Here is a 15,777-nt window from a genome sequence, read left to right on the forward strand (position 1 = left end):
AAGGGGACGCCAACCACTGGGGTGGCCAGAACTCATTTCTCAGGAAGAGATACATAGCCCTCCTGGAAATCAGAGCATGGGCAAAGGAAAGCAGAAAGGGTTGTGGGTTGGTCTGAGGACAGGAAGTGATGCTGCTAAGTGTGGCGACACTCTCCTAAGCAGGAGGCCCCACACCCTCATCTTCTTCCAGCCAAGTCAAGATGGGATGTTACCATGTGACGGGAAACGGTGACTGGGTTGGGGTAAAGGGTCTGTAGGGGGCCTTTAGGTGGGTCTTTCATCACCAGGGACTAAGAGATTGCCAGAGAGGGCATCGTACTTCAGGTGGCTCCCGAGATGGACTGAGGTCTGAGAGGCCTTTGCTAAGGTGCCCTGCAGACATGCTACATAGGCTCTGTCTGTGTCCTGTTGCCATATGTTTGGTAAATATTTTGTGGGGGTCTGAGCCCTCTGCCTGGCCGCTCAGTGGAGAATGGAGCCAGGCTTGGCAGTGTGGGCCAGACACTGTCCGTTCACCATGCCTGCACACAAGTACACTTTCCCTGTAAACAGTCACCTCTTGAGTCAAGTCAACAGTGCTCTGCCCCTGTCATTCTTTCACTCAGGGGTCTGAGCATCTGTCAATGACCACTGCCTGTCAGTCAGAATGATGGGCATCTGTCAACGACCACTGCCTGTTAGAATGATAGGGGTTGCCAGAAGGTACTTTTTTAAAAAATTCTACCATTTATACAGCATAGCTTGTTTTAAATTATTTTTGAGTAACCCGATAGACTCACAGTGTTTCTAAAACTTAAAACGTGGGATACGGAACACCCGCATCTCTTTAGTTCCCTTCAATCCACAGCAGCTGACCTGTCTCCTTTCTTAGCACTACAGTTTCTCCTGTCAGTCTTCACTGTCCCTGTTCTGGTCAGAGACCCCTCATTTGTTCTGTAGTGTGTGCCTGCTACGTCGTGACACCTCACAGGCACACTCAGACAAACCCAGATCAGACTCTCGGTCTGCCAATGGCTGGCAGTGTCGGAACACGGTCCAAGAACGGAGTCATGTGAGGAGAATTCTCAGTGCTTGTGAGAAGACTCCAAGAAAAACAAGAGTCTTGTGACCCCAGTTTCTTCAAAACAAGGAATTGTTCTTAGAATGCGCGCTCCTCTCAGGTGTAGCAGATAGGAGCGGGGTCACTTCAGATTACTCGTTAGAACCGGCTGTTGTTATTTGTTTATATGCTTCTACAGAAAAACATGCTTTTGCCACGTGAAGCTTGTCCTTGTGACTATACATTTTGAGCTCATGAGTACTTTACTCAAGTGATTTTCTTAACCCTCAGAGTATGAATTGTCTGGTGCTGTGAATAAAGCTGGCTGTTGCATAAGACTATTAGTTTGCCTCATTTTTTAGGCTCCATTTCCCCAGGTCACACTGCTTCTAGAGCAGTGAACGTGGCAGAAGGATCTTAGAAAAACTATATTCTTCTCAAAGTCATACTGTGGCATGTTGACAGGATGATGCCTGCCTCCCAGGGCTGGTATGGATGTGGGGTACCAACTCTGGAACCCCAGCATCTCAGTTACTCTCCTCTTCTCCCATAAGGCAGCGTTCAGCAAATGCAGGTGAAGCCACAGAGCCGATGCCCAGTAAGACTCATGCATCCTGGCGTTCCATTTGCTCTGGAACATAAACTCAGTTGCCCAGTGCAGGCATACAGGAAGAGGTGGCAGCCTGAGGCTAAATGCACACGAACCTGTGCTTTACGATACGCAGTAACAAAGAAAAGGTTGGAGCAGGTGAGGCACTTTTCACACCATCCTTACACCTGAGTTTAACCTAGAACTTATGGAGCAGTGGGAGAAGAAAAGCAGGTCCCTGAAGCTGTCCTTCGACCTCCACATGTGCACCCCCCCCCCCACTGTACATACACCCAGCAATAATAAATGAAGTTGGTTTCTGTTTTGTTTTTAACAAGAACAGGTGAAGCCCAGGTGAGAGAGGGTCAGGAGTGATGGCAGGTTCTGACTAGGGCCGGTCCCTGGCTGCTGTCATGCTCTAAGCACCAACAGGCGACACTGGAGTTTTGCACACAATGCCATACCAACCCAACGTGAGCTGACAGGTGTCTTCTCAGGCAGACCTGAAAAATCCTTTAGCAACTCCGGTATTCTGTCTACTTGTATAGGAGATGCTTTGAGGGCTGACATTTCTGCTCTGTACAACGTTTTGTTGTTAAGCCAGGGTCTCTAGCCCAGGCTGGCCTCAAGCTCACTATAGCCAAGGATGATCCTCCTGCATCCCAAGTGCTGGGATTAGAGGCATGTGTCACCATAGCTGGTTCATTAGGTGTTGGGGATTGAACTCAGGGCCTCATACATGTTGGGTAAACACTGAGCTACAGCCTGGCCCGCTTCAACTTCTTTGCTGTGGTACTTGAGAGGTGTTCTCTCTCTCTCTCTCTCTCTCTCTCTCTCTCTGTTTTTCAAGACAGGGCTTCTCTGTGTAACAGCCCTAGCTGTCCTGGAACTCTCCTTGTAGACCAGGCTGGCTTTAGCTGTCCTGGAACTCTCCTTGTAGACCAGGCTGGCCTTGAACTCACAGAGATCCGCTTGCCTCTGCCTCCCGAGTGCCGGCATTAAAGGCGAGCGCCACCATGCACAACTCAGTTGAGAGGTTGTCTATGAACACAGGCAGGTGCAGGGTACAGTCTTAGCACAGCTGCAACCCTCTGCAAGCTCTTCTATAGCACCAGCTTTCAAACTGACTAGAGACTCTTTACTGAAAAGCAAGAACCAATGCTGTGCTTGTGTGCACAGGCAAGCGTGTGCTGATGGGGTCTGACCACACGCCCTTGGGTTCACCTGTCCTAGTCCTCTCACCCTTGGCAGCATCTCTTTAAATACCCTGCTCCATCTTTTCCACACTAAGTTCATAGCCTTGAAAGCGTAAGCTACAGGCACATTGGATGAGGGTGTCTGGGAGCTAAGTACACAGACTACAAGAGAGGGGCAGGCAGCCAAGCAAGCGGATCCTCCTCATTTTCCAAAGCAAAGCTGTCTGCCCAGGTCTCAGGAGGGCACAGGCTCCCAGATGCTGGTTCATCCATGCTTCCCTTCTTCATCAACACCCACCAGCCACCCACGTTAACACCCACGAGCAAGCCAAGGGCTCCCTGACCACCCATAGATAGATTCTTTCTCGGTATAAGCCTGACAACTGCCCTGACATGAAAAATAGAGGAACAAACAAGAAGCACGCGCTTCCCCAAGTATAAGCTCCCCTCCCACGAACTCCATTACTATGGAAGAACAACACTATTTCTTCTAGACGGAGAGAGAAAAACAAGAGTAAGAACTATTGCTTCAGGGCCAACAACTACCATCCATCAGTTCTTAACCCTAGCAAAGTCCAAGGTGGAGTGAGCTGACATCCACACAGAAACCCACGGGAGAAGTGGTCCAGGTCGTGATGACGCTTACGTTGTGCTGGGGACTCCATTAGAGCCTTGGGGAAGAGGACACATGAAATCCCTTCCCATTTGTACACAGTTTTGTGAGCAGCATGTCAGGCTTAAGCTGTCAAGTACTGTGACAGGTGCATGTTCATGGGCCATGACAGTGCCTAAGAAAGCAGCGTCGTGTCCTGGGTATTCCTGAGGACGATGCAGTTAACTAGCTTTTCCAATACTCTGCAAGGCTGGCCAGCTGACATCACACAGCTTGTGGGTAGTGAGACTAAGATTTGAACTTTGGGAGGATAACAAGCAATGCAGGAGACCACTATGCCATCCTTGGACTTGTGACACAAAGAGAAGGCACTTGTAGAGTCCTAGTCTTTGTGGCCTTCCTTCTGAAGTGTCACTGTACTGTCCCACTGTGGTTCTTGATAGGACAAAATGTCTTAAAGCAGAGAACTGGAGGCGGAAAGGCAGGCATTCTGCCCTCTGCCTGGCGTTATTTCTCTGGAGAGTCTACAAACTCTGCAGACGAAGGAATCATCAAGCATCAGAACTTGGCAGTCCAAGGCCAGAGCCTGTGAGGCCCTTGGGAGGAGAGAGGCTACAAACAACAACAAAAAAAGGAGGCCAGACTTTGTGGCTTGCAGCTATAACCCCACCACTCGGGGCCGAGTTGAAGAGGAGCACTGAGCTGAGCTTGGGCTCCATAGCAAGACCCTGTCTCAAAAACAAAACCATCAAACAATAATGAAGGTGAAGCTGGGTGGTGGTGGTGCACGCCTTTAATCCCAGCACTTGGGAGGCAGAGGCAGTCAGAGCTCTGTGAGTCTAGCCTGGACTACCCAGTGAGACCCTGTCTCAAAAACAAACAAACGAAAACAACTCCCCCACCCCTCAAAAAAAAAAAAACATAAAAGGGGGTAGGAGAGGAGGTAGAGGACTGGGATGTAGCTCAGCGGGAGGAGCGCTTGCCTAGCATTTATGAGGCTCAAGCATCCAATGGCTAGGAGCACAAGAACCAGGGGTGGGAGAGAGCACACCATTCAAGGTCATTCTTGGCTCTATAAGGAGTTCAGGCTGGTCTAGCCCAGAGACCCTGCCTCAAAAACTAACCAGCCCATCCATCTACCCACCCACCCACCTACCCACCCACCCATCCATCCATCCATCCACCCACCCACCCATCCATCCATCCATCCATCCACCCACCCACCCATCCATCCATTCATCCATGTACCCACCCATAAACAGTAAGATAGAGGGTGTAGTGCAGTCTCTAGCCCTGGCCCACCCAGTTGCCACTCACATAGAGTTCTAGCTCACTCTAGCTTTCAGTGACAAGGAACTACTTAGGCAGAGAATCCCAAGGATTAGGATCTCACAGAGACTCAGTTTTCCCAGAGGGAAGATGACATTCAGAGTATACTTGGCTAAGTGTAGCAATGCTCACAGAACACTTAACGTTTGATGCACCTTTCCAGCTTACAACCCGAAAATGCTCCCGGCAAGCAGAATGCAAATAAATCAAGATCAGCATCCTTCATTCTCTGTCCTGACGGAAGAGCTACCTGACAGACAGGCGGTGAAGACAGAGGCAGAGAAAGAAGAAGTGGAGTGGTGGAGCCTTTCATGGTGACCTTGACACCATCACTGGACTAGAACACCTTCTCCCATCAACACACGCAAGCGCCTGGGAGAAGGAACCGCCAGAGGCAAGGAATGAAAATTAGCAGCCGCAACAGCAGCTGCAGTTCTCAACACTGGTATTTAAAATGCTTCAAGATGCTTGCCAGGCACTTAAGGAGGCTGAGACAGTAGGACTGCTCAGGCCGGGAGTGCCAGCATAAGACACAGACACTGTATTTCTAAGCAAGCTCCAACACAAGGCTGGCAGACGTCGGCCTGAGCAGGTAAGGCCTAGCCGGCCTCGTCAGGATGGATGGCCGTCTGCTCTGCACATCATTTGCTTCATCAGAGTGGCAAGAGCGGAGGGACTTCCCAGCTAAAAGTGAACCGAAGGCCCTGGAATCGGTTCCAAGGCTGATTCGTTTCTAAGTCGGGACAGGCTGATCTCAGGCCGCAGGGAGGCCAGTTACAGCCTCATGCATACCAAAAGCAATGAGCTCCCAGGATCTGGCTGCACCCTAAATAGGAAAAAGGCCCTGGGCCTGACCCGAGGCTCTGTTTTGGAACAGTCACTGCCCACGGGGAGCTCCACACATCATCCCCAAAGCAGCTTGCAAACAGGACAACCTGCTCTCGGCCGATGTGCAAGAGCTGCCACATCCTTTATTTGTAGCTGCTTGATTCACAGAGTGCGAGCGATGCAGACCGGCTTTGGCCTGTCGTTCCCAGGGACTGGGCGGTACCTGCTCTCCCTGCCCCCTCCTCCCTGGCCTTCCTGCAGTGCTCACAAAACTCCAGTGCTGGCTGGGGTTTTAAATTACTGTGTATCACACAAAACGCCATCTTGAGGCTTTCTCTTTCTCGGTCCAGAACTCATTCTGTCTCATTTCCCCAAATTCTTTTTCCTCCTAATAAAACTTTACCAATAATTCAGCATTTAACAACTGCACATATTTATGGGGTAGAGTATAATCTTTCTATACAGGTAAACAATGAGTAATTTCTACCTCATCAAATACTTATTCTGTGTGTTGTGGGAGCCTTTGGACCCCTCTCTTCTAGTTCCTTTTCGTGTGCCATAATGTCCATTATGTGGTGTGAACCATGGTGACCTCCTGGCTGTAGAACACTTGGCTAATCCCTCTGGCCTCACGGGTACTGGTGACCTGATCTCTCTATCTCCTCTGGTAACTGTTCTACTTTATGTTTGGATAACGTCAACTTTTTCTGTTGGGGAAGCCATGAATTTGATGAGAGGTAGAGACAAGGCACAGGGAAGCAAGACAAGTCTTCCTTGGGGTCATCCACCTGGCCTAAGGCAACATGGGTCCCCAAATCCATTTATCCAACCACAAACTCCATCCATCTTCATGGACCTCTGCTTCCAGGTTACCAGTGTCAAAGGCAGCCAACCGGGCCTCTGCACCAGGACGGGGAGACTGCTTTCTGATGGAATACTGGACACACAGCTGCTAGGAAGGAACGGGGACTCAGGACGTCAGCTGGAGCCGTGTTAAGAAGTGGCTCTCGGGGCTGGAGAGATGGCTCAGCGGTTAAGAGCACTGGCTGCTCTTTCAGAGGTCCTGAGTTCAATTCCCAGCAACCACATGGTGGCTCACAATCTGATGCCCTCTTCTGGACTGAAGGTGTACATGCAGGCAGAGCATTGTATACATAATAATAAATATTAAAAAGAAAAAAGGAAATGGCTTTTGGCTGGGCGTGGTGGCACACACCTATAATCCCAGCACTCGAGAGGCAGAGGCAGGCGGATCACTGTGAGTTGGAGGCCAGCCTGGTCTACAATTCTACAATGCAAGTCCAGGACAGCCAAGGCTACACAGAGAAAATCTGTAAAAAAAAAAAAAGGCTTTGTGCTTTGAAATGATTTTTGAAATGATTGGTCTGTCTGAGATACATTGGCCTACTACTTTACCATCCAGAGATGCTCCCTCAAGTGTGGGTTTTCTTTTCTTTCTTTCTTTCTTTTTTTTTTTTGGTGCCAAAGAGCAAATTCAAGTCTGGTTAATATAAAGTATTCCCTTTCCTTGAGACCTACCTGTAGCATCCTCTGTTCCTTTAATCAAAAGTTGCTGGAAGCTGGGTGGGAGGATTCCCTTGAGCTCAGTCATTGGGGACACTCAACATATATTGGGGGGAAGGTTGTCTCATAAAGGAAGAATCAATATCAAAACAAAAGACTCCCTATGAAAACAACACCAAAACTTACCAGCACCAAGCTGCAGCTAGACTCCAGTGACCAGAGCTGGCCTGGTCACAATATAGCAAAGAATCAACCCAGACAGCAGTTCATCCTTTTTCTTCTTTTGTAGGAGTCTTGCTTAGCTGTCTGAATAAAGGAACAAACAGCATCCCACTGGGAAGCATCTTAGCCTCAAGTCTTGAAGTAAAAGATGGTCGCTCCGTGCCTCAGGACTGCTTCACCCATGCAGGTGGCCTTGTATTCACGGGAGGAGAGGGCTGGAGGCCCCTGCAGCCTTCAGAGGCCGTCCACTGTTATCTGAGCTCATCTGCCACACTTGGCGGGACTGTTTGCTAAGCTCACCCATTTTACCTCTCACAGGTTCTCTCTGATTCTAAGAGGACACCGAGACTGCAAGCATCGCTGTGTGAGAGACAGAGTTTCCTCACACAGCTCCCTCGAACAGGAGCCAGGGGTCCGCTCAAAGACTTTTGCCACGTCATACAGCAAGAGGTGTTTCTTGTGAGGCAGGTGAAGGAGGTGTTTACTGAGCTACCTTCCACATCAGCACCACAACAAGAATGCTGTCTACAGCAGCCACTGAGCCGTCACCTCGTAAACCAACAACAGGCTGAATGCCAAGACCAGAAATGTCCCAGATTTAGGTATTTTGGTCTGCCTGCTTTTTGGTTTACATATCATGAAATAAATACCTTGAGTGCACCTCAGTTCCTGCTCCTTCCTCATCACTGGCTGCTGCTAGGGGGCCGAGGGGCTCTCAGTCTGCATGGTCTCATTATGGTCTTAACGAATGCTGAATAGTCTTTTCAGTTGTGATAGTATCTGGCCAACGGGAACTCCTGGCACGCGTCATTCTAGCTGGGGAAGGCAGCGGGGCATTTTCTAAAGCACAGCATCGACTTTTCCTCCATCAACCACACTGCTAGTATATCATGAGGCTCTCTTGAGAGTATGCTTTTCCTGTGCCATGCGATCTCACAGATAAATCTCAACTCGGCCCCTGTCCATTAGCTAGGTCAGACTACAGAAGGGCCACATGTTTGTAGTTAGGGTGTGTGTGTGTGTGGGAGGTGGCCAAAGCATCGAGAGTCATAAATGTATTCTCTTAAATCTGTTGAGAAGTGCATCCTACCTAAGATCTCCTCTTCCTTATCTGGTCCCGCCCTCATGAAACTCAAGTAAGAACTCCCTTCCCTCCCCCTGCAAAAACAAAAACAAACAAACGAACCCAGTAATTGTCAAGCAATAGGCTCTGCTGTTGTGTCTGTATCTCCCAAACCAGTTACGAGAGACCCATTGAGATTTGTGCAATCGCAGGGAGGAAAGGCCTGCTCAACACAGTAGGCTAAGGCCAGCCCTCCGCTCCTGCTTCCACTGTCTGGGCCAATGAGCAGCCCCATACCTGCTCTGTCAGAGGGCTCCCATCTGTTATCCTCCCACTCACAGACTGGGGGCGCCCCAAACCACAAGCCCTGCTAGAGAAGGGGTATTCCAGCACTTAGCCAGGTGCTAATGTTTCCACACAAGATGAAGGAACAAATGCTAACCCTAGGACAGAGCCAAAGAGTGCTTGGGTATCAGTTTAACAATCGAGTTCATCACACTGTGAGCTCAGTTCCCTCATCTTGATAAAGGAACCTAAGACGGTCTTCGAAGGCACTCGCACGGTGGTGCACAGGCACCAGGAAACAATGGCAGATACCAGGCCCTGCAGAAGGGCAAGCCACTAGCTAGTACAATCGCTTTCACAGTGAGTTAGTTCCAGGGCGCAGCTTGCACATTAGAAATAAGCTAGACCAACAGTAACAGGAGGAGGTGGTGGAAGGCCAGAGGCCCATGACCAGGGAGACAGTGAGAAAGGAAGTCTGTGCCGATGGGCTTTCCCCAAGATGCCAAGCTTCTTTACTTAGCTTTGCTTTCTGTGGTGCCTATTAGGCAAGTCTTCCCCTGCTGAGTCACATAGAAGCCAGGACACTTTTGACATTCCCAGAGAAGACTTGGTTCTGATTCACGAAACCAATTTATAACATCTTGAGATTGACAGGTCAATGAAAAGATCCCTGAAATTGGTTCCAATGTCTCTCCCCACCCCCACCTCCTTCTTTTTCCCCTTTAAAGATAACAACTCTCGGGGCTGGAGAGATGGCTCAGAGTTAAGTTAAAGGCACTGACTGCTCCTCTATAGGTCCTGAGTTCAATCCCCAGAAACCATATGGTGGCTCCCAACATCTATAATGTGATCTAATGCCCTTTTCTGTCATGCAGGCAGAGCAATGTATACAAAGTAATAAGTAAATAAATATTAAAAAAAAAAGATAACAAATCTCATACACTGCACTCTTGAGCCGAGCCCGTTTTTTGCAGCACCCACGACTTCCACCTGAGACCCATGTGCTGTCAATGATGCTTTTGCTTTCACCTAGTAGAAGCTCAGCCGGGGAAAGAACTGGTGTCTAGGTTCCAGACAAGCCAACAGACTCTAGGAACTCAGGCCAAAAGACCAACGGTGCACTGAGCCAGGCTGTGGAGAACCCTGCTCTGTGACTGCTACTGTGGAGGGAGAGGAGCTGGATGCTATAGTTGTAGCTCACTCAGGTTTCCACGCCAAATGGGCCCGTGAGATAACCCCAGGCTCTGGGGCACGAGAGTTGTGTATGGAGCTAGTACAGACCCACATTGGCCGTAAACGGTGACTCATCCTAGCTCTGCCAGGACACTGGAGACTGTTAACAGGTTTTCCCCGGGTCAACCATAGATAGATCTAGTTGAATGTAAATCCTATGGGGGAATTGTTTAAACTCTTGGTGTCATGGAACCAGCTGGTGACATCACACCCTATCCATGCAGGGAGAAGGTAAAATAAGGTCAGATTTAGTCAATCATCTCCCAAAGAGCTGGCATCCAATGCCCCTGGCATTGTTGTAGACTAGAGAGTCCCGAACTGACCTGTCTCTTTCTGCTGGCAAGGAGTACACCATTAGGCAATCCTGCCTAAGCCCACAGGGTGCCTTGGCCTCAGAGGGAACCCATCAGCTAGCCAGTTGAACCAATCCTAATCTATTTTCCCACTCCAACTGTTCTGCCACTTTCTGGAACCTTCCAATGATAATCGTTCTTGATATTCTGAGACGCTTCTAAGCAACCAGGATGGATTGGATTTGGCTCTCTGTTGTTTACCAAAAAAAGACTTTTAAGACAGTGAGAGGAGCAGAGAACTTCTCTCTTCCCTCTCCCCATAGACAAGCAACAAGATGCAGGAAGGCCATGGCGGAAGATGGGGTGGACCATAGGCGGTGGCAAGTAGCTCAGATGAAGGCGCCACCGTCAGACCTTTGCTTGTTCTACCTGAATAGTTGTAGCCCTTTGAGGCGGTGGTCACCACACGGGAAGAACACATTCTGCGGGTGCAGGGATAGCCAGCCCCCTGGGGTTCAGGGAAAGAGTAGTGAGAGTTCTGTTCTGGTTTCTAATTGGAGTGTGCTGTCTGCACCCTCAGTGCACACCATCAGTATGAGGCCTCTCCTTGTGCGCGAGCATGTGCCCACTGGGAAATATGCTCATGGTTTGCAGAGGAGTGGAGAGCAAAATCCAGAGGTCCTGCTGTGGACAGTGACACTTTATATCCATCTTCCTTACTCAGCCTTAGCTCCTCTCATTCCCGACTTTCTAGTGTGTACTATCATCAATGTCTCGTCCTCGTAGGTAATTCCCAATGTGACTTCTTCCTCATGGGTCAACTGGCAAACATCTACAGATATTGTCCGGTCATTCCATCTTAGGCAAGAGGATGCTACTGGCCTCTAATGGGGAGAAGCCAGAGATCCCGCAGTGTCCAAGATGACCCCCCCCCCAAAGAACTATCCAGTCCAAAATGCCCACAGTGCTGAGCTTGAGGAACCCTGGCTTAGAAGTTCTACCAAATGACCTCTGACCTCGGAGAAAACAGGTCCACCAAGCCATTTAGGTGTGAGTATGGCTTGACTGGAGTGTGAAGCAAGAACAGCCCTGAGCTCGGGGATCCTCCCCCATGGTGCTGATCCAAATCACCGAAGTAACGGAAGGCAGGATATGGAGGGACCAGTCAACTGAGGCCTGCCATGCTTAAGAGACAGCCTTTGGGCTCGTGTCTAGGGAGAGGCAACCGGAGATGCTGGAGACTAAAGCAGGTGGTGGTTCAATGCAGCACACTGAGAATGTGACCCAAACGCCTCTCACCACCTGCAGCCCCACCCCACCTCACCTCCAAAGGCGAGTGCCCATCCCCCATAGTGCCACTTAAACACCCCTACCCTCTTTCTAGATCTGGTTTGTGGGGGAACTCCAAAGGAGGAATTCCAGGGACTGAGGGATGGATCTAGTCAACTGCTCCCCTTCATCTGTTTTCTCTCAGGGGTGCCACAAGCCTGCTGATGAATGGAAGAATTCCCATGTTATAGCAGACCTTTCCACCACACCCAGGAGGGACTGTGGACACACGTGGAAAAACACGTCTTTCTCTTTGCATTCTCACAGCTGTTCTTTCTTCCATTTTCGAAGTATATTTTGCCTAGGAGCTCTGAGGCTTTCTGTTGTGGCACGTCTTTCCAAGGTGAGGGCGAGCCCATGTCTGGACTTGTTCAGGAGACTTCCTGTAACCATTCTACGCTTGGCCAAATTTCATCCAACGGGGCACAACCAAAGCCGCTCACCAGGATGACACGGACACCCAGCCTGACATTTAGCAGCTCGTCACTTTAAAAGCTCTGAAACCAAACTGTCCCAAGCCTAGAGAATGTCCACAGGATGGAGTGTGGTTCCACGGCAGAGTGTCCTTAGCAAGTAAGAGACCCCAGGGCAATGCCCGGCACCTAAACAAATAAAAAGTCTCTTTTCCTCTTGCTACAGTTGATCTGCCTCGAACTCTCAGTTCAGACACACGTCTCCCCTTCCCTGTACTCTGAGAGTGCACGCAGCCAGGGAGAGTGGTTTCTCATGAGGGCTGTGAATGGCAGTTTTAAATTATCCCTGGAGCTTTTTAAAAATGGAAGATGGAGCGCTGGCTCAGCAGTACATGGCTACCATGTGACTCGCATGGGTGAAGGCTTGGGTTCCACCCCCAGCACTGGAAAAGTAACACAAGAGGCAGAGAACCAAAGAAGTGAAGCTAACGGATCCGGATCTGTAAGCCTGTGGGCAAGACGGGCTTCTCCTGGAGGCACAGACGGTAGGTCACTGTCAATCCTATGGCCTCAGGCCTGAGTATCTGCCGTGACTCCACACCCTCACTGCGTAACTCAGTTGATTGTTCCCTCCCTCGGCTTCATGATCCTCTTACGCACATCAGTGATTAAACCCTCTCTTGGTTTGTCTCCTGAGTCCCCAAAGGCATGGTCCCAGCCCTGGGAATCACTACTCAAAAAAAAAGAGGGACCGTGTCGTCCCCCCCCCCCCTGCAATAAAAACATGCATCCTTGCTGACATATAGGGGGTGAAAAGGGGGGAGGGCGGCGCAAGGGGGATCCACACCTTCACAGAACCCCTCAGTGGAAAGCTCTTGCTCCGAGAGTGCTCTTTTCTCATGTGCCATGAGTGTGAGGTGATGGAACAGGGCAAAGGGAAGCTGTGTACACCACCATGGGCACACAGGCGCATCCTGATCATAGTTCCTGGGCTGCGTGCCCTTGCTTCTGTATCTGGTTCTAACACAGACCACTGTAGGGCTTAGTGCCTGTATATAAAGTATCTGGACAGGGTCTGGCATCCAGCAAATGTCACCCATGGGCACTGCTGTAGTCATTACTATTATGTGCACTCCCTATTTCTCTACTTCATTTTATTTATTTATTTATTTATTTATTTATTTATTTACTTTTTGAGACAGGGTTTCTCTGTGCAGCCCTGGCTGTCCTGGAACTCACTCTGTAGACCAGGCTGGCCTCAAACTCAGAGATCTTCCTGCCTCTGCTTCCTGAGTGCTGGGATTAAAGGTGTGCACTTCCACTGCCCCGCAATTTTTCTTTTTTGACACTGGGTCTTGCTATGTAGATGGTGTTGTTTGTTGGCTAGGTAGCCCAGGCTGGTCTCGAACTCATGATGTAATCAACCACACCTGGCTTAGTGATCATATTCTTTTCTATCTTTTCTTTCTTTCTTTCTTTTTTTTTTTAATTTTAAATGGTATTGGGGATTGGATCTAGGGCCTTGAGCAGGCTAAACAACTACTCTACCACTCAGCTCTATCTCTAGCCCCCAGCTTTGTTTTCTGTGACAGGTACACTTAATGAGCATCAGTCATGGAGGAAGACAACAAGGGTTAGCACACCTCCAATTTCCTGCCGTGTTAGTGAAGGTAGTCCTTTGCAGGAATGGCTGCAAATACAGCCAAGCCCCTCGCTAGGGGGTGCAGAACTCAAACCCAAAGACTGCTCCTGGCAATGTAGCAAATAGGACGGTTTTGGCTTTGGCCTTGTGCACCCCGTTAGTCAGTCCCCTCACCCCACACCAGTCCAGCTGCTTCTCAGAGTTTCCACAGACAGACTCAAGCCAGGCCTGCCTGGAACCCCCTTCCTTCCTCTGTGTGTCACAGCATCACTCAGTTCCTGCCAGTGTCAACTCCTCAGGGAGACAAGCCACCACAGAGGAAGGCAGCCGGCGGCCTAGTCATTCTTATCAGAAACAGAACCCACCAGCCTGGTCTCCAGGTGGCAGAACAGTGGGAAAGAAACCACACAAGTGGTCTCTCTAACATGCTTTTCTGGGCCCTGGAGGTCCTAGAAAAGGAGGAAACAAGCACACAGAAGCCATTATAATCTCCTCAAGGGTTGCCAAGGCCAGAGACAAGCTCCCTTCTCCAAGGTTCCAGTTAGTCCAAACCACAGTTCTCATTTTATGGGTGGTGGTGGTGGCGGTGGTGGTGATGGCGGCGGCGGTGGTTTAAGACAAGGCTTCTCTGGGTAGCCTTGGCTGGCCTGAACTTGGTTTGTAGACCAGGCTGGGCCTGAACTCACAGCCATCTGCCTGTCTCTGCCTCCCAGACTCCTGGGATTACAGGTGTGCAGGTGGCACCAGGCACAACTCTCATTTTTCAAGTTCCAACCTAAGCAGATACTGAATGCCAAGGGGAATTCCTCTTTCTAGAATTTTCTCCAAACATTTATCATGTGTTTGTTGAGGAAAAACAAGGCCCACTGAGTCCCAACACTGGTCTAATGTAATTATTTTTATATGAAGGAGCACTTGTCACCAAGGTCGCCTTTCTCAAGGAATAAGCCCCTGGTGATCCCAGCCTTAGAGACTAAGGAAGGTATATGACATTGGTACAAAGATGCAGGGTTCTAACGACAGGGACAACCGTAAGGTCAACTACTAAGGACGAACAGTCACAGGTGAGGACACATGAGGAGTCAGGCTACATTTCCAATGCTGTAACTGAGATAAAGAGGGGCAAATCCTGGTATCTCACAGAATCACAAGAGGAGGACAGTCACTTAGTCACAGGTCACCGTGAGGGATTTAACACATTCATGTACAATTACAAAGAATTAAGTACAGAGGAAAAAACAAACAAACAAACAAACAAAAAACCTAAAGCAAAGCAACCAGAAACGGCCAAGAGGAATCCTAACTCCACCTATACAGACCCTAACAATGATTATCCCAGCCTGCCCCAGAGTGGAGCAGGTCAGACCTGCGGCCCTGCATTCCTTTAAGATTTCCTAAGCTTCCCCTACTACCAACTGAGAGGGGCGTAGACATCCATGGTTGGAGAGCCCTCTGCCTACATGTTTGGGAGGAAAAAGGCTACCAAGGCTGAGTTTAGTCAGCTTGACTTAAGGCTTCAATGTTGACAGCAACTCCATCTCTCGCCAACCATCCTTAAAGACCCATTAAGCACCTCAGACACGTGCAAAAAATGTTTACAAACTGCTTGTGCAAAGCTGAGAAGATGGCCCATAGGAAGTAAAAGTGAGATGGTGAACACGTGGCTGCGAACACCCGGAAGTAATTGAAGGTTGCTCCCTACGCCTAGAGGTCCACCTCCCTTCCTCAGGTGTACAGAGGGTGCTTTTGCACAATCAAGCCCACACCCTCTGGAACTAACTCTGCCACGAGGAGACAGTAGTGACTGTAAGGCAGGGGGGCCTGCTGACATTTGGTAAACACCCTGGGTGGGGACAGAGGAACCGGCAGTCCTGTGACGTAGCCTAGGTCCAAACGTCAGCGTGGCCCTACCCCTAGTTCGTTATGACTAATCTACTTGTTGGCGCTTGCTAGATGCTTGCCACACGTGAGCTGTGAGGTAAGGCCATGCGTGGAGTTGGAATCCAGCATTCCTGAAACTTCCGCCTCCTCTGAGGTGAGAGCCCTACCTCTTATTCTTACTCTACTCTAGAGGGCCGCTGGTGCGCGTTCCTGCCTTGTACCATCCTGCCTTCCATTTCAGCATGAAAACAGAGTGGCCATTTGTATAATCTGTTCTCTTTCCATGCCTGTGCCCAGC

General features: G+C 49.7%; 1 protein-coding gene across 1 annotated transcript in view; it reads right to left on the minus strand.

Moving 5' to 3' along the window:
* Mical3 (microtubule associated monooxygenase, calponin and LIM domain containing 3) overlaps window positions 1–15,777 on the minus strand; it is a 178,267-nt gene that overhangs the window by 45,769 nt on the left and 116,721 nt on the right. The window lies entirely within an intron of this gene.

Source organism: Acomys russatus, chromosome 13, assembly GCF_903995435.1.
Source record: "Acomys russatus chromosome 13, mAcoRus1.1, whole genome shotgun sequence".
In the NCBI taxonomy this organism is placed as follows: Eukaryota; Metazoa; Chordata; class Mammalia; order Rodentia; family Muridae; genus Acomys; species Acomys russatus.